General features: G+C 34.4%; 1 long non-coding RNA gene across 2 annotated transcripts in view; it reads left to right on the forward strand.

Annotated features, from left to right (window-relative positions):
- Nucleotides 1–26,212, forward strand: part of LOC141516068 (uncharacterized) — a 77,321-nt gene extending 51,109 nt beyond the window's left edge. The window contains exons 2-3 of one of the 2 annotated variants that reach the window (XR_012476601.1): nucleotides 614–769; nucleotides 26,112–26,212. This is a non-coding gene — a long non-coding RNA (uncharacterized LOC141516068). Of the gene's footprint in view, nucleotides 1–613; nucleotides 770–4,098; nucleotides 4,182–26,111 lie in introns of those variants that run through there. The other variant, XR_012476602.1, reaches the window with a different exon arrangement.
- The last annotated feature ends 1,001 nt before the right edge of the window (nucleotides 26,213–27,213 follow it).

A 27,213-nucleotide genomic window follows, 5' to 3' on the forward strand; every position in this document is an offset into this window, starting at 1 on the left:
TTGCCTTAAATAAATTTAAAAAAATAAAAAAAAAGATAAGGGGAAAATCCTTTTTTTAGAAAAAGACACAGAAAATATCATAATACCCCCAAGCAAATTATTTGAAGGGGGAGGAGAAAAATATTTTTAAATACTGTGTCTCAAAAGTCTTAGTCTTTAGAATTTCTAAAATTCTTTGGATAATAAATAAAAGGGAATTCATAAGCTAAGAAAAATTGCAAAACTGGAAAGAGGTGACTGATGGGATAGTAAAAGCTTCCAAGGTGAGAGGAACAAAGCTAAAAATGGGGTTGCCTTAAAGCAGAATAAGCAAAAATAACAGAGACAAAGTACTATCTTTGCAGAGGAAGAGGTAAAATACGGTTTTCAGAGTTGATGACCTTTAATGTCCTTTCCATCTCTAAATCTATGATCCATCAAATATTCAATTGGCTAGTTAGAGATATGGTTACTTTAACATACAGACAGAGGTAATAAGTGTGTGACACTGGAAAAAAGAAAGGGGCAAAGCAAAGTAAGGAAGTAAGAATGTCTTGTTAAGTGATTAGGGTTGAACTTGGATTTTTCTTTTATTTAGCTTTCTACTCTGATCATTTTCTTTCTATCTATCCAGTTATGGTACCCAGTGGAATCCTGGATTACAGAAGCTATGCCCTGAGGGACTCGATTCATTCAGCTTCAGAACTTCTTCCCTAATGATGAGCTGTCCATGGTGACTTGCCAAAGGTCATAAAAAAAATTAAACAGCAGAGGCAGTATTTGACCTGAGGTATTTCTAACTCCAAATCTTATACTATTCACTGTACACATAACAGCTCCCCTAAGTATTCCTGTGATTTCCCAAATGAAAACTCCCTTCTGTGTCTATCACCTACCAAACACTGAAATGAGATTCTCACCCACCCTTTATCCTCCCTGTTTAAATCCTTTAGTAAGTGGGGTGCCCCATTGAATAGGTGCTTTACTGCAAATGGGTTATGAAGACTTAGGTTTTTTCCCCCTTAGGGTTTTTTCCCCCTTTTTTGAGGCAATAAGGGCTAAGTGACTTATTCAAGTATACACAGCTAGTAAGTGTCAAGTGTCTGAGATCAGATTTGAAATCAGGTTCTCCTGACTCTTATACTACTTAATTGATCCAGGGTTGCTTTATCTTGTATCTCAAAAATACCAATGGATTTTCAAATATTTTTCTCCTCCTTTTCAATATCCAAGGAGTCCTCCTGATAGTATTCTACAATGATCAGGATATAGTTGATAATGAAAACTACTTAAGTCAGTTCAGTAGCAAAAGAACCTTGGTTATCTAAGTTGCTCCCCTATAGGTCTTGATAGACATACTCCATCATTCTTTTCTTTTTCTGGGTCAATGTTAAAATTCTGCTTCTGAAATAGAGACCATCATCTACTTAGGCACTTGGGCTGTGCCTAGGAATAAGTGGAAAAGATGTTAAACTATATGTCATAATTTCAATGCTTTAGGACTTAGCAAGTTAATAACTTGCTTCCCTCTACATTTAGGAAAGACTTAACCAATCCACACTGAAGTATCTCCTCTATCTGAACAAATGAGTTCTTAAATTCCACAATTATAGATTCTTTCTTTTGATATAAGGTTTACCAAAATACACATAGTCACCAGACTAGGATTTAAGAGGATCTAAATTCAAATCCAATCTCAGATACTTAATAATGATGTCCCTGGGCAGGTGATTTAACTCTACTGCCTCCTTTAAAAATGCACATAATACTGGGAATGCTAACTTCTTGTCTTATCAGTTTTATTTGCCTTATTGTGAATGAGTACATCAGATCTGGATTCTTTTCTGAGAACAGAGTTTGATGTTATTTTAGAAGAAATAAAAGGGACTGAGTGTTTTTGAATGGCATTCTTTGAGTGACTGGAAAGAAGAGAGCACTTTATTATGGTGGAGGGGAATGACAGAGAAGGGGAAAGGGCAACAAAATAGGAGTCAATTGGTGATAAAAAACAAAATCACAATTTTCTAGATCCTGACAAATGTGAAAACTTTAACTATAACCCATATACCATAAGACACTATGTTCAATACCCTAGTCTAGATAAACATTTTGACCATATTAGTCCCAAATCTTACAGTCCTTCAAATAATTGACTTAAGGTTTCTTTATGAAATAAATAATTGACCTAATTATACTAGCCAAAATGACTCAGATTCATATGAATAGTTAAAAAACACAAAAAAACTTCTTGTCTTCTCCACCCTTAACAGCTTAAAATTGATGGTGATTTGGTACCTTGGTGCCTTTCAAGACTATTCATCTTTACCTCTCCTCCTAGTCACTTAGTAGTCACCTCACTCTATGCCATTTCAATAGGACTTATCAAGTTAATAACCTGCTTCCCTCTACATTTCGATACTGGCTGTCTTTCAGCTTGATGTTTCAGGGATTTAATTCTGAGCTGGATTTAAATAAAATCAGAATCTGTCTGTGCTAGGTGAGATGTGTTTGACTGTAGTGAAATGAAATTCGTCAGCTGGGTCAGTTGGTAGTTAGCCCCATTTCCCTCATGCTTTGGGACCCAAGGAAATGATATGCTAACCCTCCCCCAAGCTGTTCATGTATTTTTCAGGACCCAGGGTAAAGCACTGTGAGGAGAATGAGTGTAGGTGTGGGGAGAGGGAAAAAACAAATTTCTCTGTTTCTCCATCTCTGAATTCAGATCTTTTCTTCCAGAAATGTATTTATAAACATTAATCAATAACTAATGATGGTATCTAGCCAATATTCTGTCCTGAGCATAAACCCAACTTCCAGGTTTGAAAATAGAATGGTCCCAAACATGAAAAATTATATGCAAATTTAGGGACTTAGTTGAGGGTCCTAAGTTGCCTTCAGAGAGTAGGAATTTCACAGCTTAATATAAAACAAAACAAAAAATAACTCTCTTTTCTATGAACAGTAGAAAGAATGAACAACCAATTCTTGGTTCTGGTTTTATCTTTCCTGAATCACAGCCATGTTCAAAGTTCACTTGAATTCAGGAGACTGAAGTTGTTTTAATTTTAATAGTTAACCTACTGATTGGATTTTAATTGAAGATATATTTTTGAACCAGTGTCCTTCAGTGACTAAAGGGGAAGAGGGAAGAGTAATCTTCATTACACTCCACTGTGTAGAATTGTTGTGTTCAATTGTGTTCAACTTTTCTTGACTCTAGTTAAGATTTTTTTTAGGTTTTTGCAAAGCAGATGGGATTAAGTGGCTTGCCCAAGGCCACACAGCTAGGCAATTATTAAGTGTCTGAGACCGGATTTGAACCCAGGTACTCATGACTCCAAGGCCGGTGTCTGGTTAAGATTTTCTTGGTCAAGATACCAGAAGAGTTTGCCATGGCCTTCTTTAACTCATTTTGCATATGAAGAAACTGAGGCAATCAGGGTTGAGTGACTTGGGCAGGATCACATGGCTAGTGATTATTTGAAGTCATATATGAACTCCAGAAAATGATTCTTTCTGAATTTTAGATCCAGTACTCTTTCTACCATACTAACCTAACTGCCTCAAGTTAAAATAGAGAGAGCCAAGTTAAGTGCTTTGAGATATGGGGGTAAAGAGTCTTTGTGAATGTAGGATCAAGTATTATTATAAGGACCCTGCTCTAATCATCAAAGTGGTATTAAAATCCAATGATATGGATATTAATATCTTTTTAAAAAGAAAATGATTGGATTTCCTTTACTCTTAAAACAGCAAAGCAGTGGCAAAGTAAATCTGACCCAAACAAAAGAAAACACAATTTTAAAGTCCATAGAGACATAGTCATAAAATTTTGTTTTCTTAACAATTCACACCTGCAAATAAATCTATCCTTTTACACAGTAAAGAACTCATTTAAAATGTGGATAATTTAAAATGCAGGATATATGATTTCAAAAGACTGAGATAAGGAAAAGACACATGTATTTAAATATTTTAACTTTTCCCTTAAAATAAGGAAAACATGAAGTCATTTTAAAAGTTTATAATATATTAGAAAGAAATAACAGTTGAACTAAAGTAAAAAGAATAATAGAATCCTGAACACAAATATGAAAATAATTTTTTTCTTGAACATAGGGAAGAAAAATTCTTCTTGAAGCTGGAATGATTAATATTTTTAGAAGAAACTGTAATCCAAATGTGTCATGAGTGCAGCCTGGCAGTGTTTATCTTTGGCTTTAGATGCTGACATCAACAAAGGCGTTTGCATATTAACCCACTGCCCTTATCAAAATAAACAGAGGACCAATTTACCCACTTTGTTTCTACTTTTATCTTGGATTAAGTCTATTTATTGACATTGTGAAACTTGGAGGAAAATGAAAACATGAAGAAATTAAGCAAAGAGTTACGAGTACCTTGGAAAAGATCAAAATCTACTATACCAATTTTTATTTGAATTTATTATTTAAAAAAGAGAAAAAAAATAAGGGAGGGACAATTCTGAAGTTCTTAGGTTCAATGAAGCAAATGTTGCCTTATAGAAGAATGTTAGATAAAATAAGCAACAATAAATTACTAGTATTATAAATCTAGAACTAAATAAGCTCTCAGGGACCAAGTTTACACCCTTCGTTTTACAGATTTTACAGATTAAATGATTAGCCTATGGTCATATAAAATAAGTATTAAGAGTGCAACTTGTATTCTTTCCACTGTTTAAATTTTTCTTTAAAATAGGACAAACTTGTAAAGAGACCAAGTCCAAAATCCAAAATGTTTATACTTTTAAAATTTCAATTATTCTTTAACAAAGCTTGAAAGATATTTTTCTATAAGGAAGACATTTGAAATTTTCTTCCTGCCACTAATTTAGCATATAGACACGAAAGAGATGGTAAAAAACTGTCGTTTCGTTTTGTCTGTATGATGTCAAGCATCACTTCTGATGCTGCTTCTACTTTAGCTTCTTCTTTGAATTTCTTTCATCTAGTGACCAGTATTCTAAGATATGTCCAAAATAAGTTTAAATAACAAGAGCCAGAAAATATATGCAAGTCAATATACAATCTTTTTTTTATTTGATCACATTTTCAAATGTATGCCCTTCTTTAAAATGGCCAGCATTTCCTTATATGCCAAAAGTTGAATCCTTTCTTGTAATGATGAGGTTGTCCTTCATTCTCAAAGAAGACTGTGACATCAGGGAGGTGATGTCATGACAAGCATATGAATTGTATTTGAGTGAGTGACCTTACTTTCTACTCCAGAGCCCTCTGGGTCCAGAGGCTAGATATGAATCAGAATGACTGGAGATAAACCTAAATGTAAGGCAATCAGGGTTAAATGACTTGCCCAAGGTCATACAACTGAACTTGGATTCAAACTCCTGTCTTCCTGACTTTAAGGCCAGTGCTCCACCATTCCACCACCTAACCACCCTTTCTCTTGTAATAAAGAAAAAGTCAAACAAAATTGACAAATAGAGAAATCGCATCACTATCAAAACTCCTCCATCTTTCTACCAAGAGGGCATCATTCTCTGTTGTCTGCCTAAGAATTCGTTTGTGGTGGTACCTAGGCAGAGTAGTGGCTGCAATACCAGGTCTAGAGTCAGGAATATTTGAGTTCATTTCTTCATCCAGATATTTATTAGCTATGTGAACAAGGGCAAATCATTTAACCTCTGTCTGCCCCAATTTTCTCAATTGTAAAATGAGGATGATAACAGCATCTACCTCCCAGATTTACTGTGAAGATTAAATAAGATAATATTTATAAAATGCTTAGCAAATTACTTAGTATATAATGGATATCATATTATCATTTATTGTTATTATTATTTATTGCAACTCAATTCTTTTTAGACCCCCAAATCCCTGAAGTGGCTTCATGTATTTGAATTAGTACTATTTAAGCCATAATTACATAAAATGTGGTAATTAGTTAAAGCCCAATGGGAATAGGCAGCATTAATTACAATATGACCACTTCAGAGAATTCATTATTTGAATTAATCAGGGTGTAGTTGTAATCTGAATTTAAGTATGTATTAATATCTTCTATGTCCTTCTGGGATGAAGAAAGGAGGTATAGTAAAAAAGAGTATTGGGGATGGAAGTTAGAGATATGAGTGTGAAATCCATCTCAGAATGCCAATAAACATTTGGTCATGGGGAAATCATGGAGGACTCTTCTTGAAGCCTCAATTTTCTCATCCGTAAAATAGATGACCTACCTCATTGAGTGGCTGTGAGGAAGGCATTTTGCAAAGCTTGAAGAGTTATAGAAATCTAAGACATTATCTTTGTGTGAGTGGAAGACTGGTGTAATTCTATTTTTTCAGATGACAGTAACCCCAAATAGTTTAAATGACTTCTCCAAAAGTATGGTAGGAAAATATAGGTACAATAAAAATTTCTTTCTTTGAGAATGTTTTCCTAGCCTTTCAGAATACCTGTGACACAGAGACATATACAAACAATTAATTTGACTATACAATACAACAGGGCTAAGAACTTTAAGTTATCAATCAGGAGACCTGATATTCCTGACTGCAAGGAAGACTCCCCTTTCTTTATGCCATACTTCTTCTCATATTTGTACCAAACCAATGTTTTTAGGAACACATGAGGATTATTTGCAATTTTCTATGACTCTAAGTTCAAAGAAGGTGCTGAGTCATATAGTAAGTGCTTCATAATTGCATCTTGTCTTGACTTTCATAGCTAAATTCCGTTTTTTTAAATTTCTATATTTTTCACCACCACTTTCTGATTCTCGCTTCTCAAACTCAAGTAATTTGGTTTCTGACATCATCATTCCATTGAAACTACCTCCCCAAAGCCAAATGTGATGATGTTCCTTCTCTATCAGTCTACTGGATGTTGTTGACCACCTCTCCTCCATTAATTTCCATGACAATTCTTTTTCATTTCCTACTTATGTCCTCAATCTCCTTTGCTGGCTGGCTCATTGACATCATATTCTCTAAGTCCCTGAAAGTTTTAGTTCTTGTCCTTCCCTTTATTTAACACACACACATATAGTATGCATAATATAACTCACATACGTATTTATGTACATGGATGTTTGTGTGTAAATATGTAGTTGTATATTTATAATTAGATTCTATAAAGTTAACTCTCTCTCCTGCAGATAAATATCAAATTTATATCTTTAGCTTCAACCACCCCCCTCCAACTTTAGATCACCAATTGCCTATTTTATATTTTAAATTTAATAGCCCTAGGGTGGCTAGGTGGCGAAGTGGATAGAGTGCCAGCCCTGGAGTTAGGAGTACCTGAGTTCAAATCTGGCCTCAGACACTTAATAACTACCTAGCTGTGTGGCCTTGGGCAAGCCACTTAACCCCATTTGCCTTGCAAAAAAATAAAAATAAATTTAATAGACTTGAGGATATTAACTCACAATTTTCAAAAATTAATTCATTATATTTTTTTTAAATAAGTCCTTCTTTCTTCCAAATGCCCCTATTTCTGTTGAAGTCATCATCATCCTTCTTGATTCCCAGTTCCCTAACGTGAGTATCATTCTGGTCTTCTTACTTTCTCAACCCATATTTCTATTCAGTTGCCAAATCTTTCCAATTTTGCCTTTCCCAATTTCTCTCACATCTGACTTCTCTCCACTCACTCAAGCTACCACTTTAATTAAGGTCAGTCATCACCTCTTACTTTGTGTAAAAGAGCTTTGGTGTATGGAGATGCCAGGGATCTGCTTCTGGGAGAGATAGCTTGAATTGCAACAGAAAAAATTGGAGCTGTGTCTTTCCAATGGGGGAATAGCTGAAACTTATGATATTTTTAAATCTATCAGACCGACCCTGTCTCTCTATTCCAACAGTGTCCATGGATGAAAGACCCAAGAAGTTTTTCACTCACTGACTACAGTAATTGGGAAAGAACTGGAGGGCAATTTCCCCTCTCCTTAGACCCCATGAATGAAAAATGGCCTTGGGAATTTGATTTATGGCATTTGTCCTTTTCCAGTTCTAGGTGCGTACTAGACTTAGGAAGTCCAAATGTTACAGCTAGTCCAACAGGAACCTCTGAGAAATCAAGGTCTCAATACACAAGGAGGCAGGGAGAGCTACAGGGTTGGACAAAGAACTTGGGTAGGACTGACTATATGAAAAGTAAGTTCATTTGTGAACATAGTCTCCTGTCTTATCTAGAGGCTGAAGGAGTAGGGGAGATTATACTTCATGGAACTTGTTGGAATGTTTTTATGTTGTTCTTGCTGTTGTTTTGTGGTCTGCCCTTTTTAAAAAAAATTTTAACTTTAAAATTTATTTATTATTATTTATTTTTTATTTAAATTTACCTTTTAAATTTATTACTTATTTTAATTTATAAATTTAAATTTATTTATTTTGAATTTTACAATTTTCCCCTCAATCTTGTTTTCCTCCCACAGAAGGCAGTCTTTTAGTCTTTACATTGTTTCCATGGTATTCATTGATCCAAGTTGAATGTGATGAGAGAGAAATCATATCCTTAAGGAAGGAAAATAAAGCAATCTAGCAATTGCAAAAATAAAACAAAAACAGCAAAATTGCATAATAACAGTTTTTTAAAAAAATTAGAGGTAATAGTCCAAATAGACTAAAGCCTTTGTTCAAACTGCACAATTCTTTCTCTGGATATAGATGGTATTCTCCATAACAGATACCCCAGATTGTGCCTGATGGTTGCACTGATGGAATGAGCAAGTCCATTAAGATTATCATTGCCCCCATGTTGCTGTTAGGGTGTACAATGTTCTGGTTCTGTTCATTTTGTTCAGCATCATTTTATTCAAATCCTTCCAGGCTTCCCTGAATTCCCAGTCCTTCTGGTTTCTAAAAGAACAATAGTGTTCCATCACATATATTTTATTACTTTCCATTATTTATATTCTATATTTATATATTATTTAATTATTTAATTAATTTAATTTATATATTATTTACTTTTAATATTATTAAACCATTCCTTAATTGATGGATATTCACTTAATTTCCAGTTCTTTGCCATGTGGTTCCAGAAGACCATGACATCAGGAAGGTGATGCCATGACACGCACATGAATTGGATTTGAGTAAGAGGTATTGTGCAAAGTCACAAGCCTCACTTTGTCTTCTGGAGCCAGTGGCCAGGTGTGGATCAGGATGACTGGAGATGCCTTGGATGCAAGGCAATCAGGGTTAAGTGACATGTCCAGGGTCACACAGTTATTAAGCATCAAGTGTCTAAGGTCAAATTTGAACACAGGTCTTCCTGTGTTCCATAGGTCTTCTTCAGGGTTGGTGCTCTATCCACTGTACCAACTAGCTCTCCATATGAAGTAAATATTCCTTCGTTAAGTGGTTAAATGGAACTATGGTGCTGAGACAACTAATATGGTGAAATATAAATGATAGAAATTTGAGGCAGTAGCAGAGAAAACCCATATTTGCAATTTACCTAAGGGTACCAGAAAACTCTTGGAATAAAGTGAAATAAAACAAACTTGTCTGAGCCATCACTGTTACCCTAGATAACTGTTATGACACAGAAGCAGGAATTCCTAACTGTTCTCCCTGCCAGGTCATATTATAGACCGTGGCTAAAGTTAGTTCATTAAGTGAAGATCTGATCATATAAATCCACTATTCAACAGAATCCAAAGGCTTCCTTTTCAAATAGGATCAATTATTATACAAATTTGTCTATTTAATTTTAAAAGCCCTCACAAAATCTAATCCTCAAACACATTTTCTGGTCACTTAAAAGACATCGTTCGGCCCATAGTCTGCTTTTGTACTGGTTATTCCCCAAACTCTGAAGGCGCCTTCTCTCTTACTACCTCAATTGTCTCTTCCTCTAAGATATAGCTTAGATGCCATCTTCTCTTCATGAAGCCTTTCCCAATTACTTCCAGCTTTTAGAGCCTTTCCCCAAAATTATTTTGCATATATTTTTATTAATGTTATATTAATGCAGGATATATTTTTGTATGAACTTATTGTCTTTCCCATTGGAATACAAGGTCACTTGAAAGCGAAACTGTTTCATTCTTTGTACTTAATTTCTCAACGTCAGCAGACACATAGTAGGTACTTAAATGCTTGATGAATTGGTGGAAGGATTGGAAGAGACTCTGGCTAGAGAAATGGAAAATGGCTGTTTTGTCACTCTCTTTGTCAATAGTGTAGCTGCACTCTAAAGAAAGGGCAAGGAAATGCTGCTGAATAAATAGCCATTTTCCATTTTAAAGTCCCTGTACAGGGAAGGTCCCAGGCATTACTCTCAATTCTTGACTTTAAAGGTAAAGTCATGAGCTGAACAAGTTAACAAATGTTACACAAAAGATGTTTCTAATTAGGATAAAGGAATATGAGAGAGAGAGAGAGAGAGAGAGAGAGAGAGAGAGAGTATGCAGTGTTTCAGGGGGAGTGGTACTCTTGGGACTCAACTTCAGAAATAAAAGGGGTATATAAAAAGCTAGTTAGAAAATCCCCAGTAAGTAAGAGAGTAGTGACTCCATCTGAAACCATTCTTATATGAGAACAAACCCTGGGTGATTCCAAAGTGAACATGTGGGATGCATCCATACGTGTTTTCAATTAGCCCAGTCAGAACACTGGGAGTCAACTGATGAGCAGCAACAGATGGAGGGGTTTCCGAGGCAGCCAGCTTTTATTTAAGTATGAAGGCTCCCTCTTGTGCTAATGTCAACCAGTCATCTCCACTTAAACAATCCTTTTGCAGTGAATAGTTGTACTACACATAACACCTCTTTTGTCTGCAAGCCTTCCAATAACTATCTTGTCTGTCTGCACTTTGCCCATGCATTTTTATGGGAATAATCAACACAGTTCTTTGCCCTAGAGACACCCAAATTGTTTAAAAGGGTCTGCACTTTTTTTCTCTCTAAATTTGGGGCTTTCTTGGACAACAAAATAAAATGCTAAAGGATGTCAGGGTAAATAATTACAGATTTTACAAATATTTGTTATGTATTTTCTTGGAAATTACTTGCTCAGAAAACAGAAAGTGAAAAATGAATGAGGAAAGAACAAGGCATTACAAATGAAAGAAGATCACACTTAAGGAAGATATTCTTTGTGTATGTTTTCTTTTTCCTCTTCCCTCTCTCCTCTCTCTTTCTCCCCTCCCCCTTTTTGTGAGAATGGATCTCTCTATCTTTCCTAGGCTGAAAGTACAGCATCCACTCACAAGTCCAATCCCAGTTCTGACTGGAGTGGAGGCTTTGATCTTCTCCATTTCTGACTTGAGTCAGTTGACCCCTCCTTGGGCAGCCTGGTGACCCATCACTTCTAGGAATTTACTGTATTGGTGCCAGATTTAGCTCAAAAGTTTGATCGACTTCAGCTCTAGTGAAGCTCTGAACTCTTGAAGTCAGTCATCCATCAATCTCACTCTCTAAAATCAGGGATTGTAGGTGTATGCCAGTTTATCTATTTTCTTTGCAATTACTTTTCTTTCATTCATTCATGGAGGCAATCGAGGTTAAGTTGACTTACTCAGAGTCGTAGAGGGACCAAATGTCTGAGGATGGATTTGAACTCAGATCCTTCTGTCTCCAAGGCCAATACTCTATCCACTAAAGTCCTTATAATTATTTTTCTCATATCCAAGATCAGGTTATTTATTGGCATTTACATTTTTTCTTGCAATTTGAATTTATTTTTTTCTTGGCTAGGTACAGAATTCTGCTAATTGTTGCTGTTCTGTGGGAATAAAATTGGCATATTACATTTCAGCCAGTGTTTATGGTTCAGACAGCACCTTCTTCACCTTGTTACCATCCTGGAGAGTATATTCAGTAATCTTATACCTAGAAAACTTTCAATCATCCTGTCAGTTCCCTGACCAGGATTAAATAAGTCACACCTTGAAAAACCTAGGATGTATAATACATTTAATAAATATTCCAGAGGGAATTAGTGGATTGCTTTTAATATTATTTTTCAAATCCTGCACTTAACAAATAGACATTAAAGCAAATGAAATGGACAAGTATATGACATAGAATAAAATATACAACCTAGAACAAAAAAATAGGACTGCAAATAAAACTTATCTCTATTATGTGCAGATTGAGTTTTCTTAATTAAAAAATTATTTACTCATTTTGAACTTAAATAAAAAAGACCCCTCAAAAAACATATCATGTACACATTGCACTCAAAAAGATTCATTATGAACCCTATTCATAGTTAACTTCTTTTCTTTTTTTTTTAGGTTTTTTTCAAGGCAGATGGGGTTAAGTGGCTTGCCCAAGGCCATACAGCTAGGTAATTATTGTCTGAGGATGGATTTGAACTCAGGTACTCCTGACTCCAGGGCCAGTGCTCTGTCCACTGTGCCACCTAGCCACCCTTAGTTAACTTTTATTTTGAAAAACTATGTAACATCCTACATTTTTTTCAAAACTACTCTCCTTTTCTTATGTTTCCTTTTGAGTTTTCTTTTCTTCTCAACTGTGTGCTTCTTATTTTTATTTTTTTCTCCCTTCCTCCCCACCTGACCTAGAGAAGGATACCATTTGCTATGGATAGTAGATAAAAGCATACTAAACATGCTTCTATTTATTTTTTTTATAATTTCTTGAAATATGTCTAGGCTCCCTCTTTTGTCATAACATTCTGATAGAGTATCTAATGATTTTTTAATTTTTTTCTTCTTAATCTGATTTTCAAATCTGTTGGGTTTTTTTGCTGAGATACTTTACATTTTCTTCTACTGTTCTTTTATATTTAATTTTAATATTTCTTTTGTATCATAGTGTCATTGTTTCTGTTTGATTCATTCTAACTTTCAGGGAATGTGTTTCTTTTATGCTAAGATGTTAATTCTCTTTCCAATTCTTTCTTCCACAACTTTCATTTCTTTTCCACTTCCCCCTCCCCAAGCATTCTCATTCTATTTATAAAAACATGGTTAAATTATTTTAACTCTTACTTCACCCAGAAATTCTATTTGAGTTTATACCCAAGCTATGTTTTTTTTGAAACTTTGCCTGTAGATGTTTTAGAGTTATTCTTTTTCTCTAACAATATCCAATAAGGCATGTATTCTAGATATGTTAGGAGAAGTTTGCAGAGGGGATCTGGGCTGCATGACTTCCTTTTACTCTACCATCCTAGTTCTACTCTTTGTACCCTTTTGTCTAAAGTCTATAATGAATTTAATATGTAAAATTTCCCCACTAGGTAATATGAGGATTACCCAGTTTTAATAGTCAGATTTGTAGGGGAATCCAAATTAATGAGTTTTTAGGTGTTACCTACAGTCACCACGTAATGTTCAAAGCTTCCTTGAATCTGAAAGTTGCTTTACTGGAATTTATCTAATGATTAGAGATTTCTCTGTTTTGTCCTATATGATTTTTTTAATTGAATTTCTTCTATAGGGCTTTTTTTTATTTTGACTGTTTCCCAGTTTGGGAATAATGCATTAATTAGTTTCTTATATAACTTGGATATTAGACTCTTATCAGAGAAATGTCTATAATGATTTTTCCCTGAGTTAATTTTTATCTTAATTTTAAGTACACTGGTTTTCCACCTTTTTAAACTGATAGGATGAGAATTGACCATTTGGATCAGTTCTGATTCTCTTTTCCTTCTTTGGTTATTAATTCTCCTATCAATACTTGGAAAAGTTATTTCATTTCTTTTCTTCTGATTTGCTTTATAACAAATATTTCATATCTATCAAGTATCCATTTTAAGTTTATATTAGCATATGTTGCATGATGTAGATTTATACTTAACTGATGCCAGAATGCTTTCTGGTTTTCTTTGGAGTTTAATCAAACAATGAATACTTTCCCCAACATTTAAGATCTTAGAATTTTCCTGAAAATTATTCTATTATGTATATTATGGATCTAATATAATTTATATTTAAAACTACTTATGTTTGCTCTAGGTTTCCATTTCTCTTAATTCTCCTGCATTAGTCCTATTTTGAAAGGATCAAAGAAATGCAAATATATTGTAAAATCTCAGGAAATTAATATAAATGGAAGAACTAAAAAAAGTATGTAATTTCTTCCAAAGTGGAACATTTAAAATAAAGACAGTTAAGTTAGAATTATGTTTAAAAAAAGATCATGAATATATTCAGACCTTTTTACTCCAATATCAAAGACAGAAGGTCCCATATTCATCAAAGATATTTAATGTAGCACCTCTTGTGGTAGCTAAGAAGCATAAACAAAACAGGGAATAGCTAAACAAATTGTTCTACAAGAATATAATGAAATATTATTACATCTTAAAAATGTGAAGAATTTAGAAAACTATGGGAAGTCTTATAAGAACTGATGAAAAATGAAATAAGCAGAACCAAGAAAGCTCTGATATACACAATGCTGTGACTCCCTAAATGAAAAAAAAAATAAGCTGAAATTGAAACAATTATAATGTTTACATAGCTTGGCCCTGGAGGGGAGTTGAGAAAATGGACCTCTCTCCCTTCTTTTCAGAGACAATAGAATTCAGGGATACAATATCACATATACTATCATACTTAGTTGGAGACCTAGTTCCTTTTTCTGAGGTGCTTTTTGTTTCTCTCCCTTTTAAAAATTCTCTCTGCAATAAGGGAGGACTCTTTGGATAGGGGACAGGAAGGGATATTTACATTAATAAGTTGACATAAAAAGCTATAAAAATTTAACAAAATAAAAGTCAATTTATTTTGTAATATATACTAGAAGAGGTTCAGATAACCTCTGCCCCATGGTGAAGAAAAGTTGATTTAGAAGCAGTGAGAACTTCAAGTGACCTAGTGTTACCTTCAAATTGGTCATGTAACCAAAGGCCGCCCTAGAGAAGTCAGGATGTGGTTGCCCATTCACCATAGGGTAAGACTACTTCATTTTCCACTCAGTGATTTTGATATGATGGAATTGCCTAATATAATTCTCCTTCACCATTCAGTAAATGTACTTCATGATATGAATATGTAGTCTTTTGAGTCACATGAATGTGGAAAAGAGATAACATTATTTATGGCATGGGGGTAGAGTCATTTTAATAGTTTTTAAGTGAATTCTCATGAAGTTTACATAGTTAACCCTTCACCAAAGGAAAAAGAGAAGCTGGATGATTTATAAGGTACTAAAAGAAAATTAGAATGCATGGGGAAGTGAAGATGATCAATTCTTTTTTTGCCAAGAAGAGATAGAATTAGATTGGAAGACAAAATGACCCTGATGGGATCTGGTCATACCTGTCTGAGAGATGTGAAGAGATCTTGAGAGTGGGAGCAGCTTGACCTCACAGCACCACCTGCTGTTGATTTACAGAACCCCACCTATTTGACTGTGGAGAGGAAGATTCCTCTATTTAGAAGTATTCCTTTTATTTCTCACCAATCCCAAATTGTAACTTTCTGTTCCTTTCTTTAAATGTGTCATAACCCAAACAAACTTCACTGATTAAGTGGAGAGAACAAGTAGAAGGGCATCCCCATCCTTATTTCTTTCCATTTTGAATAAATCTTATTCAAAAGATCTCTTCTTCCGATTTTGGATGATGCAATTGTCCCAAATCAGAGAATATTACTATAAATATTAAAAATTATCATTACCAAGCAGATTTTCTGACTCCCAAAGTGCAGATTCCAGAAGTTAAAGTGAGATAGGGGTTAGATCTCTGTCTCTCTCTTTCTCTCTCATATGTGTGTGTGTACAAAATATATATATATATATATTTATGTATATATATATATATATATACATTTATGTATATATAGCTATCTGTATTTTAAACTTAATTAGTTTAGGGAAATTACAACATTAGAATTTATGTAAAGACTTTTTGCCACTGAGTAATCCTGAGTCAATGATATGAGAACACATATCCAGATAGACCAGTATTCTCTAAAGAGTTAAATATATTTTAATTCTATTGTTATAATTCTCACTGGGAGGAAAATGTTACTGTGATTCTATTTCCTTCTAAAATAATTCCTTTCAAAAAATCAGAACCTGTAGTTAAGTTTTATGGCTATTATAAAAATGTTAAAATTTCTTGCTGCTGTTTTTTCTTTTTTTTTCATCTTCTCCTTACCTGACATCTTTTTATTTTTCATATTCTCCTTATCTGACAAGGTTTTGAATCTGGCAGGAAAATGTTTGATGAGATATGATTTTGCACCTGATGCTCATTTTAAAAAGAGATTTGAGCAGGGTTATTCTTGAGGAAGTTGGGATAATATACTCTATGCCCCTCCCTCAATCAATAAATAATGAGTTTTAAATTTTACACAAACATATTTACTTTAAAAGATATAATCACAAAATACAAATCTATTCTCCCTAAAATGAGAGAGGCATAAAATTTCAAATTCATAAGAATAAGAATTGTAGTCTAATTATAAAATCAAAGCATATAAATAGGCAGTTTTAGGATAGAGAAATTCAAATTATCAATAGCTATGTTAAAATTGATTTGTTTATAATAATTAGAGACATACAAATTCAAACAACTCATATGCCATGTCACATCTATCAGACTGATGAAGAATATGACAAAAAGGGAAAAGACAAATGCTGGGCTGTGGAAAAACAGATATATCAACACAGAGCTGGAAAACAATTAAGAGCTATGCTCCCAAAGTTTTTAAACCATACATACTCTGACTCAGCAATATTGCCACTAAGTCTAGTGCCCCAAAAATTAAAGAAAGAAAAAAAATAATTCATTCAAAATACAACACCATTTTTTAACAACTCTTCTTCATTGGAAGATTGGAAGACTGAAAATTGAAGGTATGCCCAACAGTTGCAGAATGACTGAAATAAGTTGCTCCATAGGTTTATGATGGTGTTTTAAGAAATAATGAAGAGGATGGTTTCAGAGAAACCTCAGGGTTCTTTAATGAACTGTGTATCTTTATGTGTGTGTTGGTATATATATATATGTATATGTATATATATGTATATGTATGTATATGTATATATATGTCTATGTATTAATGTAATATATACGCATACGTGGTTATGAGACCTTTGTCAAGGTAATCTATCCACCATTGCAATATGAAATCTGAGAACTGTCCTTAGCCAGGTGAGAAGCTGGTATTCTAGAGGTCATTCTTATCCCTGACATTTCTTTTCTGTTGTTGAATCATCTTTAGGCTGGATGTAATGCTATTCATTCTATTCTATCATGAGACACAGGTTCAATAAGTTTTGTACATAACCCACCTGTATGGGTGGCAAGATGAAAAATTATTATTCTTAAAAAATATGAGCTAATCTCAGAAATCCTAGTGAATGTTAGACGAAGAAGCTGATGACTCCTATAAGACGAAAGATAAACAAATTTTTATGACTTCCTCCCCTTTATTTATTTTCCAATTATATGCAAAGATAGTTTTTCAGCATTCATCTTCTTGAAAATTTTTGAATTCCACACTTTCTACCACCCTGCCTTTTCTCTCCCCCCATGACAGCAAACTATTTGATATAGGTTGGACCTTTAAAATCGTATTTAACATATTTTCATATTAATCGTGTTGTAAAAGAAGAATTAGAGGTAAGGGGGGGAAAGTCATGAGAAAGAATGCAAAAACCATAAAAGAAGTTTTAGAAAGCGAACATAATCTGCTTTGCTCTGCATTCAGAATCCATAGTTTTCTCTCTGGATGTGGATGATACTTGCCTTTAACAGGTCTCTCAAGATTGTTGATCACTAATCTGCTGAGAGAAGTTACTTCCATCATAGTTAATCATCTCACAAAGTTACTGTGAATAATGTTCTCCTGGTTCTGTTCACTGAGCCTCAGATTTCTTACAAAAAGATAGTACTCTCCAATATTCATGTAGCATAGCTTTTTTAAAGCCATTCCCCAATTAAAGGGAATTATAAAGAGTATTCAGGGGGATTTCTGGTTAAGATGGTGAAGAGAAGACAGTCCCTCTGCTCAGGTCTCCTCATCTTCCCTCATAAAGAATATGAAACAAACCTCTTAATGGAAGTCGTATTGACAAAACCTAGACAGAGAAGTGAGAAAAGAACAGTTACTTCAAGGTCTGTCTTTGGGGACCGGGGTGTGGCAAGTTCAAGTGCACACAGCCGGTGGGGGAGGGGCCAGAGCTGACTCATCTAAGGTCAGCCCTGGGGGGTTCACTGTGGGAGCCACTTCACTCTGAGAAACAACCAGAGAGTGGAGGCGTGGCCGGGGGACTCAATCTGGGACTTGCAGGAAGGGCTGGAGAGAAGGTTCAGGCCTCTAGCACCCCTACTGGACCGGAGGAGATATTACAGTCAGGGAGCAAAGCCTCCAGCATCCCTACTGGCCAGCTGAAGATACTACACTGAGTGAGTAAAGCCTCTAGGGATCCCAACATCAAACCTCTGTGAACCGGCCCCTCCCCCAACACAACATCATAGGAAAATAAAGAAAGGCCACCAGAAAGGGGGGGAAACATAGAAAAATTCCTAGAAAGAAAAGACCCTAACTAGGAAGATGTAGAACCCCTGAGGAGAATATGATTTGGTCAGAAAGATTTCCTTGAAGAAATTCAGGATGGAGTTTAAAAATCATTTGGAAAATTTGGGAAAAGAAAACCAAGAGAAGATTAATACCTTGCAACAAGAAAACAAATCCTTGGAAAATACAATTGGACAAATGCAAAAAAGAAATAATTCTCTCAAAACCTCAAATGAAGGGGCAGCTAGGTGGCGCAGTGGATAGAGCACCAGCCCTGGAGTCAGGAGTACCTGAGTTCAAATCCGGCCTCAAACACTTAATAATTACCTAGCTGTGTGGCCTTGGGCAAGCCACTTAGCCCAATTACCTTACAAAAAAAAACCAAAAACTTAAAAAAACCCTCAAATGATCAAAGGGAAAACTCTTACAAAAATAGAATTGACCAATTGGAAAAGGAGTTGCAAAAAGTAAATGAAGAAAATACTTCCCTAAAAAAAATGGAGTCAATGGAAACCAATGACTTCATGAGGAAACAAAAATTTGTTCAACCAAACCAAAAAATTGAAAAAATAGAAGAAAATGTTAAATACCTCTTCAGCAAAGCCACTGACCTTGAGAATAGATCAAAGAAAGATAACCTAAAAATTATTGGTCTTCCTGAAAACTTTGAAGAGCAAAAAAAAAGCCTGGACTCAATATTACAGGATTTAGTGATGAATATCACTGGATATCATGGAATCAGAAGGCAAAATAGTTATAAAAAAATACATCAATCCCCTCCAGGAAAGGATCCCAAAATGAAAACACCAAGGAATATTGTAGCTAGCCAGATTCCAGAACTATCAGATAAAAGAGCAAATCCTACAAGCAGCCAGAAAGAAACAGTTTAGATACCAAGGAGCCACAGTAAGGATTACTCAAGATTTGGCAGCATCAACATTAAGGGAACAAAGGGCCTGTAATGCAATATTCCAAAAAGCAAGGGAGCTTGGAATGTACCCAAGAATCTATTATCTGGCAAAACGGAGCCTTCTATTCCAGGGCAAAAGATGGATATTTAATGAAATAGGAGACATCCAACTTTTCCTGATGAAAAGAGAAGAGCTTAATAGAAAATTTGGACTTCAAACAGGAGACTCGAGACACATGAAAAGGTAAATTTAAAGGTAAATTTATAAAGGGGGGGAAGGGGCAAAACTCTTTTCAAATAAGATGAAACTGGCAATATCCCTACCTGGAAGAAAGACTTTAACAACTCTTGAGAACTGTAACTCTGTTAGAGAAAATTTAATTAGCCAGAAGATATGGACAAGCATGACTTATTCAAGAAACTGTAATCCAATATGATGAAACTAGATATATCCTTACCTGGGAGAAGGACTCTGATAACTCTCAATAATTATAATTCTATTAGAGAGAATAGCCAGAAGTGATGGACACTCATGACCTTTCTGTGACTCAGATAGAATGATTTAAAAACAATACCTCCTTTAAAAGGAGGACAGTAAAGAGATGGGAGGATGGAGGAGACTAGATGGGGTAAATCTCATTGCATTAAGAGGTAAAAAGGACTTATAGCAATAGAGGGGAAGAAGGGAGAAGGTAAGAACAACCTGAATCTTACTCTCATCAAATTGACTTTAAATTGACATAGACACAGATGAGAAAATTACCTTACCTTTAAAGTGTTGAAAGGGGAAAAGGGGAGGGGTAGGAAAGGGGGGGAATCTACAGAAGGAAGGGAAGGAAGAAGGAGCAAAGGGAAAGGAGGGGAAAAAAGAGACAGGGGGGTTGGATATAGGAGGGAAAACAAACTGAAGGTGGTGGTATTCAGAAACAAAATACTGGGGAATATGGATAAAGGGAAAAAAAGGGGGAAATACAAGCAGAGGGAAGATAACATAGAGGGCAATAAAGAGTTAGTAATTATAACTTTGAATGTGAAGGGGATGAATTCTCCCTTAAAACATAAGCAAATAGCAGAGTGGATTAAAAACCAGAATCCTACAATATTCTGCTTACAAGAAACTCATCTGAAGCAGAGAGATACATATAGAGTAAAAGTAAGAGACTGGAGCAAAATACATTTTGCTTCAGCTGAAGTGAAAAAAGCAGGAGTAGCAATCCTTATCTCAGACAAAGTAGCTGCAAAAATAGATATTGTTAAAAGAGATAAGGAAGGAAATTATATCCTCCTAAAAGATACCATAGACAATAAAATAATTTCAGTACTAAATATGTATGCACCCAATGGTATAACATCCAAATTCTTAGAGGTGAAGTTGAAGGAGTTACAGGAAGACATAGACATCAAAACTCTACTAGTGGGAGACCTCAACCTCCCACTCTCAGATTTAGATAAATCTAAGCATAAAATAAACAAGAAGGAAGTTAAGGAGGTAAATAGATTATCGGAAACCCCAGGCATGATAGACCTATGGAGGAACTTGAATGGGGATAGAAAGGGATATACCTTTTTCTCTGCAGTACATGGCACTTACACAAAAATTGACCATGTACTAGGACATAAAAAGCTAATTATCAATTGCGGGAAGGCAGAAATAGTGAATACATCTTTCTCAGATCATAATGCAATAAAAATCACATGCAATATTGGGTCATGGAGAGTTAGACCCAAAACTAATTGGAAACTGAATAACCTCATTTTAAAGAATGAGTGGATCAAACAAAAAATTTTAGAAAGAATTAATTACAACATACCAAAACCTATGGGATATACTCAAGGTGGCTGTTACAGGGAATATATCTTTAAATGCTTATATGAATAAATTAGAGAAAGAAGGACTCAATGAATTAAATATGCAACTAAAATTAGAGACAGAACAAATTAACCACCCCCTGAGTTAAGTACCAAGTTAGAAATTCTTAAAATTAAAGGAGAAATTAATCAAATCAAAAACAAGAAAACTATTGGACTAATAAATGAAACAAAGAGCTGGTTTTATGAAAAAAAACAATAAAATTGATAAACCTCTGGTCAATTTGATTAAAAAAAAGAAAAAAGAAAACCAAATTGCTAGTATCATAAATGAAAAAGCTGAACTTACCACCAATGAGGAGGAAATTAAAGTAATAGTTCAGAATTATTTTGCCTAACTCCACGTCAATAAATTTGATAATCTAAATGAAATGGATGAATATTTACAAAAATATAGGTTGCCCAGGTTAAATGAAGAGGAAATTAAATACCTAAATAACTCTATCTCAGAAAATGAAATTCAAAACCATTATTGAACTCCCTAAGAAAAAATCTCCAGGGCCAGATGGATTCACAAATGAATTCTATCAAACATTTAAGGTACAACTGGTTCCAGTTCTACATAAGCTCTTTGGTAAAATAGGTGAAAAACAGAACTCTGCCTAACTCTTTCTATGATACCAATATGGTGCTGATACCTAAACAAGGAATAGTTAAAACAGAGAAAGAAAATTATAGACGTATCTCCCTGATGAATATGGATGCAAAAATCTTCAATAAAATCTTAGCAAAAGGACTACAATAAGTTATCACTAAGATAATACATTATGACCAAGTAGGATTTATCCCAGGAATGCAGGGTTGCATATTAGGAAATATTAGGAAAACTGGCAATATAATTAATTGTATCAATAACAAACCTATGAGAAATCATATGATTATATCAATAGATGCTGAAAAAGCTTTTGACAAAATACAGTAGCCATTCCTAATAAAAACACTAGAGAGAGTAGGAATAAATGGATTGTTCCTTAGAATAATAAGCAGTATATATCTGAAACCATCAACAAGCATTATATGCAGTGGGGATAGGCTAGAGGAATTCCCAATAAGATCAGGGGTAAAACAAGTATATAACCATTATCATCACTATTTTTCAATATTATATTAGATATGTTAGCTTCAGTAATAAGAGTAGAAAAAGAAATCAAAGGAATTAGAATAGAGAAGAAAGAGACAAAATTCTCATTCTTTGCTGATGATATGATTATACCTAGAGAATCCCCCAAAATCATCTAAAAACTACTAGAAATAATCTGCAACTTTAACAAAGTCACAGGATATAAAATAAACCCTCATAAATCCTCAACATTTCTATATATGACTAGCAAGATACAGCAGAAAGAGCTAGAAAGAGAAATCCCATTCAAAGAAACTTCGGACAATATAAAATACCTGGGAAGCTACTTGTCAAGGCAGACTCAGAAATTTTTTGAAAACCATTAGAAGACCCTTCTCACACAAATAAAATCATACTCAAATAACTGGGCAAATATCAACTGCTCATGGATAGGCCGAGCAAATACATAAAAATGACAATTCTACCAAAATTAAACTACTTTTTTAGTGTTCTACCAATAAAAATTCCAAAAAATTACTTTAATGAGTTAGGAAAAATTGTAAGTAAATTCATATGGAGAAATAAAAAGTTGAGAATCTCCAGGGATTTAATGAAAAAAGTGCAAAATAAGGTGGCTTAGCCCTACCAGATCTAAAATTATATTATAAAGCATCAGTCATCAAAACTGTCTGGTATTGGCTAAGAAATAGAGTGATGGATCAGTGGAATAGACTAGGTGCAATAGTAGGAATTGGTTATAGTCATCTGTTGTTTGATAAACCCAAAGAGTCCAGCTATTGAGATAAAAACTCTGTCTTCGATAAAAACTGTTGGCAAAATTGGAAGTAAGTATGGAAGAAACTTGGATTATATCAACACCTCACACACTATACCAAGATAAGCTTAAATGGATACAGGATCTAGACATACAAAACAATATAAGCAAACTAGGAGAACAAGGAATAGTTTACTTGTCAGATCTATGGAAAGGGAAGCAGTTTATGACCAAGGAAGAGATGAAGAATGTCATTAAAAACAAACTAGACAAGTTTGACTACATTTATTTAAAAAGCTTTTGCACAGATAAAACCATTGTAACAAAGATCAAAAGAAATGTAGCAAATTTTGAAACAATTTTTATGACTAGTGTTTCTGACAAAGGACTCACCTCTAAAATATACAGAGAACTGAGTCAATTTTTTTAAAAAGACAAGCCATTCCCCAATTGACAAAAGATCAAAGGATATACAGAAGCAATTTACAGATGAGGTTATCAAAACCCATAGTCATATAAAATTGTTCTAAATCACTAATTATTAGAGAAATGCAAATTAAAACATCTCTGAGGTACTACCTCACACCTGTTAGACTGGCCAATATGATCAGAAAGGACATTGATCAATGTTGGAAGGGATGTGGGAAATCTGGGACACTAATACATTGTTGGTGGAGCTGTGAACTCATCCAACCTTTCTGGAGAGCAGTTTGGAATTATGCCCAAAAGGCAACAAAAATGTGTGTACCCTTTGATCTAGCAATACCACTACTGGGTCTATACCCTGAAGAGATTATGAAAAAGAGTAAAACCATTACCTGTATAAAAATGTTCATAGCAGCTCTGTTTGTGGTGGCAAAGAAAAGGAAACTGAGGGAATGTCCATCAATTGGGGAATGGCTCAACAAACTGTGGTATATGTACGTGATGGAACACATTAGAAACCAGGAGGGATGGGAATATGGGAATTCAGGGAAGCTTGGAAGGATTGGTATGAACTGATGCTGAGCAAGATGAGCAAAACTAGAAGAACACTGTACACACTAACAGCAACATGGGAGTGATGATCAACCTTAATGGACTTGCTCATATCAATAGGGCAACAATCAGGCAAAATTCTGGGATATCTGCAATGGAGAATTCCATTTGTTTCCTGAGAAAGATTTGTGCATTTTGAACAAAGACCAAAGACTATTACCTTTAATTTTTTTTTTAAAATGTTATCTTATTATGTAATTCTGCTATATGTCATACTATATGTTTCTTCCTTTAGGATATGATTTCTCTCTCATCACACTCAACTTAGATCAATGTATACTATGGGAACAACATAAAGACTAACAAACTGCCTTCTTTGGTGGGTGGGGAGGAGGGAAGCAATATTGGGTAAAAATTCTATAACAAAAATAAATAAAACTTTTCTAAATTTTTTAAAGAAGAAGTATTTAACAAAATTTCTCAAATCCATATATGAGCTAGCTTTAGTCTTTCTCCTTACTTATCCCTTTTAATTAGATCTATTTTTGCTTTTGCTTGTCTGAGATCAGATTTGCTACCCCTGATCTTTTTTTTCTACTTCACCTGAAGCATAATATATTCAGTTTCACCCTTGTACCTTTACCCTATATTTATCTCTCTGCTTCAAATGTATTTCTTTTTAAATAATATATTATAGGATTCTGTGTTTTTAATCCACTCTTCTATCTGCTTCCATTTTATGGGTGAGTTCATCCTCTTAATATTTGCAGTTAATTAATTACTTAATTCTGTATTTCCCTCCATCCTATCCTCCCCCTTTCTGTTCTTTTCTCTCTCCTGTCCCCTTATCCATCCTCACCAATGTTTTGCTTCTGCTTCCTCTCTCAATCTTCCTTCCCTTCTGTCAGCCCTCTCTCCTTTCTCATTTCTCCTTTTATTTCACTTTTTAAAATTTTACTTTCTCTTTACTTTCCCTTTGCCTTTTATCAACTACCTTCCCTTCTTTTTTCTTTCCCCTCCTCACCCCACTTCCATGTGGGTAGGATAAATTTCTAAACCATTTTGGGAATGTTTGATATTCCCTCTTTGGGTCAAATCTGTTGACTAAGATTTACTCAGTACTCATATCCTTTCTTCTTTCTCTTACTATAATAGGTTTTTTGTACCTCATCTGTTTTTTTTTTAGTTCTTTAATGTTTTCTTCTCCTGGTCTAATCTCTTTCATGTCAATTATTTATATCCACTTATTATTATCTTATATCCACACCCTCTGTCAAAGTATACTCCTTTTAGGGACGACTAGGTGGCACAGTGGATAAAGCACTGGCCTTGGAGTCAGGAGTACCTGGGTTCAAATCCAGTCTCAGACACTTAAAAATTACCTAGTTGTGTGGCCTTGGGCAAGCCACTTGACCCCATTTGACTTGCAAAAAAAAAAAACCTAAAAAAAAGTATGCTCCTTTTATCTGTCCAGATAGAAGTACAATTCTCAATACTTGATTCATTGATTTATTAGCTGCATCATATCACAATAAATTCATATTGACACCCTGGGTCAAGTACCTTTCCCCCAATTTTCCCATTACAAATACAATTCTCAAGACCCATAAACATCATCAAATTATAATCAATTTGTACCCATACCCTGTTTCCAAGTACCCTTCCTTTAACTGACCCAATAGAATTACAGCCCTCATATTATGTTCACTTCTTAAAACTTCTTTTATGCTTTTTTCTTTATTTCTCATGGCTTTCCCCCCTTACATTTAATTCTTTTTTTACAACAGGACTAATATGGAAATATGTTAATAATTTAAAGGTACAACCTATATCAGATAGTTTGCTGTTATGGCGGGGGGAAGAGAAAGGAAGGTGGTAGAAAAATATGTAACTCAAAAATTTTAAAGACAATGAACATTGAAAAACTATCTTTGAATGTAATTGGAAAATAAAGAGGGGGAAAAAAGTCATGAAAATTTGTTTATCATCAATTTGATAGGGGTCATCAGCTCTCCCTTCTTTTGAGGTTCACTAGGATTTCTGAGATTGGTTGGTATTTTTTTAGAATAATAATTATTCATCTTCCCACCCATACAGGTGTGATATGTATAAAATCTATCAAACCTGTAGCTCATGAGAGAAAAGAATGAATGACATTACATCCAATCTGAAGATGACCGAACAACAGAAAAGAAATATCAAGCAAGGATAAAAATAACCTCTAGAATACCAGCTTCTCTTCTGGCTAAGGTCATATTAAACTTGATCTCTTCCAACTTTAAATTTATGTTCCTATGGTACTGTGGCTTAGATGCAACATAGAATTTGATGAATATAAGAGTTGATATAGATTTTAAAGCAAGAAAGATAACTAGGCACCTTGAATACTTTAGCTGGAAGAAAGATGGTTCTTTCAAATTGCTTCTAATTCTTGGTCTCCATGAGTGATACTTTAAAAAACTCTTTAATTGATTACTATATTCTTGAGATAATGTAGAAGAAGACTGAATATAATGAAATGTTTATTGTTATTGTTCAGTTGTTTCTGACTATTAATGGCCCCATTGAGGCTTTTCTTGGCAATGATACTAAAGTGGTTTTCCATTTCCTTCTCCAACTCATATAACAAATGAGGAAACTGAGGCAAACAGGCTTAAGTGACTCACTTAAGGCTCTCTGAGCTAGTAAGTGTCTGAGGCCAGATTGAATTTAGGAATGATGAGTCTTCCTGACTTCAGCCCAACATTCTAGTTGCTTGGGTAGAATATTGGACATATTTCACATATCAATCAACAATCATGTGTTAGCCACTGTTAATATGCAAAATATTATATAATATAAAGACAAATATTTAATAACCGTTCCCTCAAGGAGTTTATTCTCTTTTGAGAAGACAATTTATGTAAATATTAAGAATCTACAAAATATATTATATCAAATTAATTCATGATAATGGCAAGAATTGGTTTCAACATGGTTATCCCTCTGGAAGCAGGAATTAAGAGAGGCCATACTTTGGTGATGATTTTCACAAATAACTTTGAAGAGATCCTGAAAGGTAGAAAGGTAGAAATGAGAAAGAACATACCTCTCTGCTTACCATCTTTTCTCAGTGCTACAAACTAGATAGGATAACTATCAGAGACAAGCAATTAAGCAGTGTTTATCAGACTGACTCCATTAACTGGCAGCAATTGAA

Source organism: Macrotis lagotis, chromosome 3 (assembly GCF_037893015.1).
Source record: "Macrotis lagotis isolate mMagLag1 chromosome 3, bilby.v1.9.chrom.fasta, whole genome shotgun sequence".
In the NCBI taxonomy this organism is placed as follows: domain Eukaryota; kingdom Metazoa; phylum Chordata; class Mammalia; order Peramelemorphia; family Peramelidae; genus Macrotis; species Macrotis lagotis.